This window comes from Chironomus tepperi, unplaced genomic scaffold (assembly GCF_022539635.2).
Source record: "Chironomus tepperi strain 1889 unplaced genomic scaffold, CSIRO-AGI_Ctep_v1 contig_376, whole genome shotgun sequence".
Lineage (NCBI taxonomy): Eukaryota > Metazoa > Arthropoda > Insecta > Diptera > Chironomidae > Chironomus > Chironomus tepperi.
In genome coordinates, this window is record NW_027226498.1 from 1,989,712 (window position 1) to 1,998,077 (window position 8,366).

An 8,366-nucleotide genomic window follows, 5' to 3' on the forward strand; every position below is an offset into this window, starting at 1 on the left:
TCAAAAGTTTCTATGTTTGTGTATCTACGCATATAATTTTATCAAATAATGTCAATACAGATACAAGACAACATTCCAAGAGATTTTTCGTTTTATAGACAAAAGATGTAAAAAGTTAAAATGGTAATGAAAGAGGTTATGTGTATAAACATAAACACAAAAACCAGTTCATTAACAAAATTATTCACAAAATTAACTTTTCAATCGTATTATAAGCCCCTTTCAATTAGCAAATTGAATCAGTTATTTTTAGGATCATCATCCTCATCATAGATGGAATACAAAATGAAAGAATTTATTTTTTTTTTTGCAGAAGGAAGCAATATAAATTGAGAAAAAATAGGAAGGAGATAAAATATTTCTCAGTTTTTTTAAACATTGAATGAGAGAGCTACATATTTATGAATTGCTTTCTCTATAATACTACATTGATAGCGTGATGAGAATTTTTAATGGACTTAATGAATCATTAGAGAGATAGAAAATGAAAATCTATCCAATGTGTTTTTATGTGCATGTATATTCATGTATATGAATCTTCTATCCCTTTTGATATATCCCTTAACATGGTTTTGTATTAAAATATTCTAAGCGAACATCATCATGGATGATGTAATGAGGTCATGTGGCATGTTCACATAATGGGTTAATGTATGTCTATTTAGCCACAAAAGTTATACTATAGCATGTAATTGTATTAGAGGTTCTTCATTCTCGGATGTTTACCAAATTTCTATGCAAAAATTGTTTACTTGTTTAGCTACTAATTATTAAAAAAAAAAAATAGAAATTAATGGCACATTTCAGCAATCACAAACGTGTAAGTACGTCACATATTTGTTATATTATTATTACAGTTACTTTATGAATATTTAAAGATAATTCATTATATAATTCAATGTTGTCGTCTTCTAATCCCAAATGTATGATTTTCATGAAATACAAAATAACTCGATTTTGGATTTACATTTTCTGTTTAAATTTGAACAAGCCCGAACAAGCTAACAAACTCTTTACAGACAAATACACAAAAATATAAATATCATCAACATGAAAACGCAAATACTTCAAAGAAATGAAGGAGAAAGATATTCCAATTCATCCGTGTTATCATATCCAACACGTACACACAAAATCATCAGCATTAAGACTTACAGCAAACGTAAAGATTTAATTAAATTAGAGAGAGATTTAATGTAATTAATTTCATCTCTTTTGCTCCACTCTAGATCTCATTTACTATTCTCTTTTTTGTGTTTATGTAGAATGAAGCCTGTATACACGTGTGTATATGTACATCTAAACATTAAATAAATGTTCAATGCGAAATGTATACCAGAAGATTTTCATAAAACACATGAGACTCAAAGACAAACATTGTATTCTATTTGTGAACAGGATTTTCATAAATAGAGTAATGAAGATTCGTCTATTGATTTCTTCAAAGTGGAAAAAAGATAAGTGTGCACTTATATACTATCATGTTTAATGAAAACAAGGAGTACATGTATAAAAGAAAATCTTTTTTCTTCATTCACATTCATTCATTAACATGAGTATATACATAAATGTATGGATCTATTTCTACAACTACGTACTGCTACATACATATGTAGATAACATGCATGTTATGATGTTTCTCTAAATTGGAATTACTTATGCGAATCATAAGATAGAAGAAGGTGGGTAGGTAGTGAACGAATATAATGCTTCAAACTTTACGGTAGAAAGTTTAACTAGATTAAAAGTAATTTTTGTTTATCTAATCATCCTCAGGTATCTGAAGTTTTATAAGAAGCATTTAGAATTATACAGGAAGTAAGATTGAATTGTGATATGCTTATTACAAACAATATTTTTATATGAAGTATCTAATTCACTTTCAAAATAATACGCAGGAAAAATTGTAAGGAATCATTAAGCAGAACAATTGAAACAGTTCATATTTAGTGATGAATTCTCAACTTGATGGCCTGTTACCCTGAGGAAATGTATGAGTTGGATTCGGATGATTTTTGCTTTTCTACCCATTGAACTTAATTTGTGTAATTTGCAACTATTTGCATTGATATAGCCTGAATGAAGTCAAAGATCAAAGAGTATTGATCGAGATGAGAGCAGAAATTCGCTTGAAACTTTTAAGCGTAGTCCTCAATGGAATGCATTTTTGCTCCAATATTATGATCTAATATTACATATCTTGTTTTGTCGAGAAATATTCTCAAGAATTTGTTTTGTCACTATTTGAAGTTCTTGAAAATGAATTTTGAGTTTTTTGTTTCTTAAAAATTGCCTGGATTATCTGTTTGTGATTAATAAAACTTGAGTTTTCAGTTTTTTGAGATTTATCTTTTAATTGTTTATAAACTGTTCCTTTTATCTTCATGCGTAGGATGTGTTATCTGTTAATAGTGCAATATTGTTAGTTGCCAAGGAGAAGAGAGTTCATCATACTGATTAGATAACAATTTGTCAATTAATTTGTAATCGCTGGTTAAAATACATTAAAGTCCAACAGTAACATGAATATTTTCAAAATGATAAGATTTCTGAATCATTATAACACCAGATATTCATAAGATTCAGTCGGTGGCTGTGCTGAAGCAAAATATGTAAAATCGTCGGTTGACATAAAAAATGTAGTTCACTCACAAACTCCTTCAGTTGATATTTCTCTAAGCAAAAGGAATTCCACCTGCCATTTTCAATAGTATTTGGAATAGCAAAGTGTTTATTTCTTCTTAATTTTTAATTCCTCTGCTAATTTTTAAAATATCTAGAAATGATAATAAGAAAGAATTTAATTTGTGCAAGGTATCAACCTATGAAATAACATCCTGTTCCTACATTAATTTTAATTCTTAATTATCAATTGATGTCTTCCCTCATGCTAATTTACGTTGTATAAGCAGAACATGATAAAATGGAAAGATGAGTATATCTGGCTCATTTTGAATTTCTGTTTCTATACCATACATTTAATCTAGTTGTCACTAATTAAAAAGGGAAAACGATATTATTAATTTGAAATTTACATTTTAACGATTAAAACTGATGTAATTTTCATATGAAAGCTTTTCGTTTTCCTGTTTTTGTGCTTCACGGTATTTAGGCAGTCACAGCATTTATACTATAACGTTTATTATACCAATTGCTACGAGAGAGCAATCACATCAAAACAATCTCGCTAATTATGAGCCATTAAAATTCAGCATAAAAGTGTCATTTTTATTTTTAAGCTTCCTTCGAGGACAATTTCTATCAAACACAGCGTAAAGTCATAAAAAATCCAATCTCCTTAACAACAAATAAAGTTGTTTGCTTCTTTTTTCGTCTTTATTTTATTTTGTTCTCTTTCGTCTTATTATTTTTGTTTTTTTGAAAAAGAAAGTAAAATGACGCATAAATTTTTGTTCCTTCTCTTTTTCCCTTTCTGAAAAATTGTCTCATCTTTTATGTGAAATGATAGCAGATGAGAGTGTCAAAATGAAATTGGAGAAAAATGTAAAAAAAATCTTATCATTTGACGAGCTTTTCTAACTAAAGTTAGAAAGTAACATCAAAACACGAAAAGTGGCAGTGAAATGGTTAGGGAAATACACAATACAGTGTGATGCACAACGAAACAAAAATGAGATTGAAGTTTTTTTCTTTATTTTTTTTGGAGGGATATGATATGATAGAAGCAAGCATAATGCTTCATCTTTATATTATAATACCAGGCAAGTGAAAAGGAAGAAAAAAATTGAAAGGAAGGAAGAAAAAAAAACTTTTATTGTACCATCAAAATTATGACACTTTGTGATGCTTCCATTTTTTACTTTCTATGGGGTAGTGAAAAGAAGCAAAAAAGTTTAATCTAGTGACATGAAGTCACTCAAATTTGAACGTAACGGTGAACGGATACGCTATATTTTATCCATAGGATCATAATTTTTATAATGAATTTGAAAGTGAGATGGGTAAATGACGAGAAGACATTTCAAACATTTTGCTAATCTTTTATCCTTACCCATCCTTTCAAATAATATCAAACTTCCTTATTTATACCACATTGACTTCCAATGACTGCAAGGGAGGAAAAAAAATTGTCGTAAATACTTTTTAATGAATTTCCGTACATATAAATATAGTCAATATATGCTTTGAAAAATATTGAAGGGAAGGAAATATTGAAAAGGATTGGAATGATAGGAACATAAATTGAAAAACTTATTGAAGAGCTTAAGTAAGAGAAAGAAAAAAACTTGAAATTCCTTTAATGTTTCAATAGTGATACTTTTATTATGATATAGATTGTAGATGAGAGAAGATTTATTTTTCAAAAATATATAGATTTATATACATCAACACACTGAAAATGAAAGCAAAGTAATGAGATTTTCTCTTTCTATGCTTATATGAAACGATACATTATATGATCTAGAATTGAAAATTTCGTTCAAGAAATCATTTTTGTTACCATCTATAATGATAAATGGAAAATTCAAATAGGACTAAAATCAGTCCAGGTCGTCAAAATATCAGGCTTTAAATCATTTTGCTTGTAAATTTAGGTTCTCTAGCACGCTGTATTTTCGTCAAAAAATTCTATTATAAATCATAGTGCGACATTCATTAATGTCATGTACGAAGAATGTCGATAGACAACATTTCAAAGTTTTAAAAGGAAACTGGAAAGTCAAAATTTGGTTCGAAGATTTATTTACTACAAAACAGCGCAAAACTTGTTTTAAAATCGCAACCTCATTTTTTTTCATTCGTAGAAATAAATATCGGTAGTGTATGAAGTACTACAAAATACGAATATTGTTAAAATTATGTCAATGCAGTTGAAGTTGACTTCACAAACTTGTATCCAGTCTTGTACATTTTAAACAAGAGATACTGTGAATTTAAGATGTTTTTAGGTATATACTTACTAATACTTACTTTTATGGAAGCTGTTTTTTATGAAACTTGGTATACAGTCTTCAGTTTATTGGCAAAAAGTTTTTACTACAATAAATTTGAATTTTGTTAATTAATTACTGATCGCATGCAAAAAATGCGCTCAAGTTCCTCGATAACACACGGACCTGCTACATTTATTCCTCTAAACTTTCTTCCATCAGAATGGAAAAGAGAAATAAACATGATTTATAAGGATTTTAAATATATTATTTATATTTGCTTTTATTCGGTACATTGTGCTTACAGTCATGGTTTTATTACCGTATTTTTTTACGTTTCCACTTTCTCTTAAGCTTTTTTGTTTTTTTTTTCCTTTCTCATTTCTTGTTTCCTTTTTGCGGAAAGAATGTACTACTGATTTATTGTTACGAATAATGCTGCATTTGTTCTTTATTTTGTGCAATAAATCTTAAGCTAAAAGTCATAGAGACTGTAAATAACAAAACATTTTAAACTCTGACTTGACTTTATTTGCTATTTTTAAAAACGAAGGAAATTTAATTTTTTTTTGTCATCATTACAATGCATGTAACAAAAAGAGAATTGTATTTTCAAGATGTAAAGAAGCGGCTTCACGGAAATGATGTAAGAATCTCTTTAAAATTTAATAAAGAGGGACAATAATATTAATACAAAAATATTTTAAAAATTTAAACTAAGTACTCATTGGTTTTCGTACCATTAAAAAAATTAAAGTAACGATTTTTTCAGTTATTTTTTTTTTTAAAAAAAAATAATATTGCAGGAAAATGGCATCAAAGCTGGATAAAGGAGAAATTGACAAAATTTTGACAGAGAAAATCGAGAAAATATTTGTTGAAGAGAAAGAATTTAAGGATGAAAAAGTTAAACGCTGGTCTGATAGTATCATTCGAGAATGTCTCCGAGAGTTAGTGAAGCTCCAGAAGCCCTTTAAATTTATTGTGACGTGTATCATCAATCAACGTTGTGGAAATGGCTTGTATCAATATGTTTCGTGCTTTTCTGATCCAATGAAGGATATTATTACGACAATGCATTGGAAAAATGACATTATTCATTGTATTGTTAGTGTTTATGCTCTACCTGTACTTTAAAATATAAAACATAAAAAAATTCAGAATATAAAGTAATTAAATTAAAATGTTTTGTTTTTTGTGTGCTCTCATTTGACTTCTTTTTCACACATTTTTGTGTTTTTAATCCAAACAATATTTAGCATGCCAAAAAATTTAGCAAATTGCAACAGCAACAAGAGAAATAGTGTGTGAAGCCATGATCAATATGTTCTGTTTAATTTCATTTCCAATGTTATCTCTACATAAATTCATTCATCTCCTCCTTCTTCCTCCTCCCTATTCATTGTTTTCATAGAGTTATACATAATTATATTAGTATTCGACAATGGCCAAAACTTTTTTCGCTTTTCATTTTGCTTTATGTGCTGAATTGCAAATATTCTCAATGAAATTTAGGGCTTTAATTATCCTCTCTACGAATGTCTCTATCATATTTGTTTGAAATGCATAAATGTAGCATTCTCTATGCATAGATATGCGTGTGTGTGGTAAGGGAAATAAATTAAATTTGTGATAATTAGCAAAATTTTCATTTCATTCATCTCTCCCTTCTTCCCTTTCCCTTTCTCGTTCGATGAATTAATTTTGAACAAAATCCAGTTTTTAATGTTTAAAAAACAGCAATTTTATTGCTATATATAGCAAATACTAGTTTGAATATGGATAATGAAATCGATTTGCGAATGAACATTTTAAAATCATTAAATTGCTTCATTGTTCTCTGGCACAAATTTGAAACTGTAAACTCAATTAACAAATTCATTGTTCAGATTTCATCACAATTCACATAATGATTCTAATTTATAGAAAACTAAAATCTTGAATAAAATTGTAAATATTCAAAATTTTCCAGCATTTTCCTTAAAAGTACATTAAGTTCACATAAAAATGACAATGTCACTGACTAGTAATACAAAACAACAATAGCGATGAACATGAGGCTAAATTAGTCAAATTACGTCGTCTGTAACATCTGCTTGATGCTTTCATTCATTCATTCATCCATAACATCCATAACGATGATTGTTGTTTCATTCTTTATTACGATTTTCATACCAAAAGTTATTTCTTCAACATTTTTATGAAATTTAAATTGCTTTTCTTCATCCTTCATACTCCTTCTCTTTATCCTCGTATCGTTCATGTACATACAATTACTATAATCATCAAATAACAAATGACTCCTATTCTATTTTCTCTTCCATCAGTTCCATTCATATCTTTTAAATAAAAATCTAAATATTCAAAAAACTGAGCTTAAAATCTTCATATTTTTGTTGAATAAATAAATGCATGTGCATGGCGATGAGAGGAATGGAAATAAAAATTAATGGCAAATATTTAAACTTAAGATTTCTTGGTTTCACTCTTTTGCTATATTTTTAATTACTCAAAAAAACTCTTATTCATAACTTGGTTCCACTTACCAAACTAGCTAATTCAGGCTTGAATATCATTACTTAATTAATTTTTATGTTTTCTTTGTCTAAATTTTCCTTTCCGTTGTATAATGCAAACAAGATAAGATGAAAACTGCAAAACGAAAAAGAAAGAGATAAGTTTTGTGCATATTTGCATAATTTTATAGTTTTATGTTAACAAGGAGCAATTTAGTGGTCTTTATTTTCATCACTTGTGGTTAAATTTATAAAAAAATAAAATAAGCCGTAACAATTGTGTAATTTTTAATTTTCAGCATAAACCCATAAAAAACATTTATAAATCACAAACGTACAACAATTTTCATAAATAAGACTTTATAGACTTCAATTTAAAATAAAAAGAGAATTGAATTGAATATCTATTGAAAGTGATAAAAGTAAATCAAATAAAATTTTTTGATAGCTGTTATTAGCTTTACAGCATAAGAAAGACAATAAAAATATAATATTTTATACGCGTCGATATATTGGTATTTTACATCCGCTTCTTTCTTGAGCAAAAATGTCATAAAAAGTTAAGGCTAAAAAGAATGAAAAATAATCTTTGATGAAAAAAATCATACATTTTATTGATGGACGTAAGACTTGTATGTGAAAAAAATTGAGCATACTCAATTATATTGATTGAGCATAATCATGAGCATGCTAATTTAGGTAAGTTTGTTCATTGTTTGTTAGGGTAAATAACTAGTAAAGTTTTGAATTGTTTCAGTTTCTTAAAGTTTTAAAGCTTCAATTATTTTATAATTTTCATCATAATTGATAAGAAATTTTGGAGGAAATTTGTAAAGTATTTACCCTACTTGATAATATGTTACTGATGAATAGATGATGAAAATAATGACGATTTTTTTCATCAGCGATTATTTTTCATACATTTTAAACTCTGAAAAGCTCTTCAAAATATCCCATA

General features: G+C 27.7%; 1 pseudogene; it reads left to right on the top strand.

Moving 5' to 3' along the window:
- The first annotated feature begins 5,702 nt into the window (after positions 1 to 5,702).
- Positions 5,703 to 6,029, top strand: LOC139095764 (dynein light chain Tctex-type 1 pseudogene; annotated as a pseudogene).
- Positions 6,030 to 8,366: the final 2,337 nt, after the last annotated feature.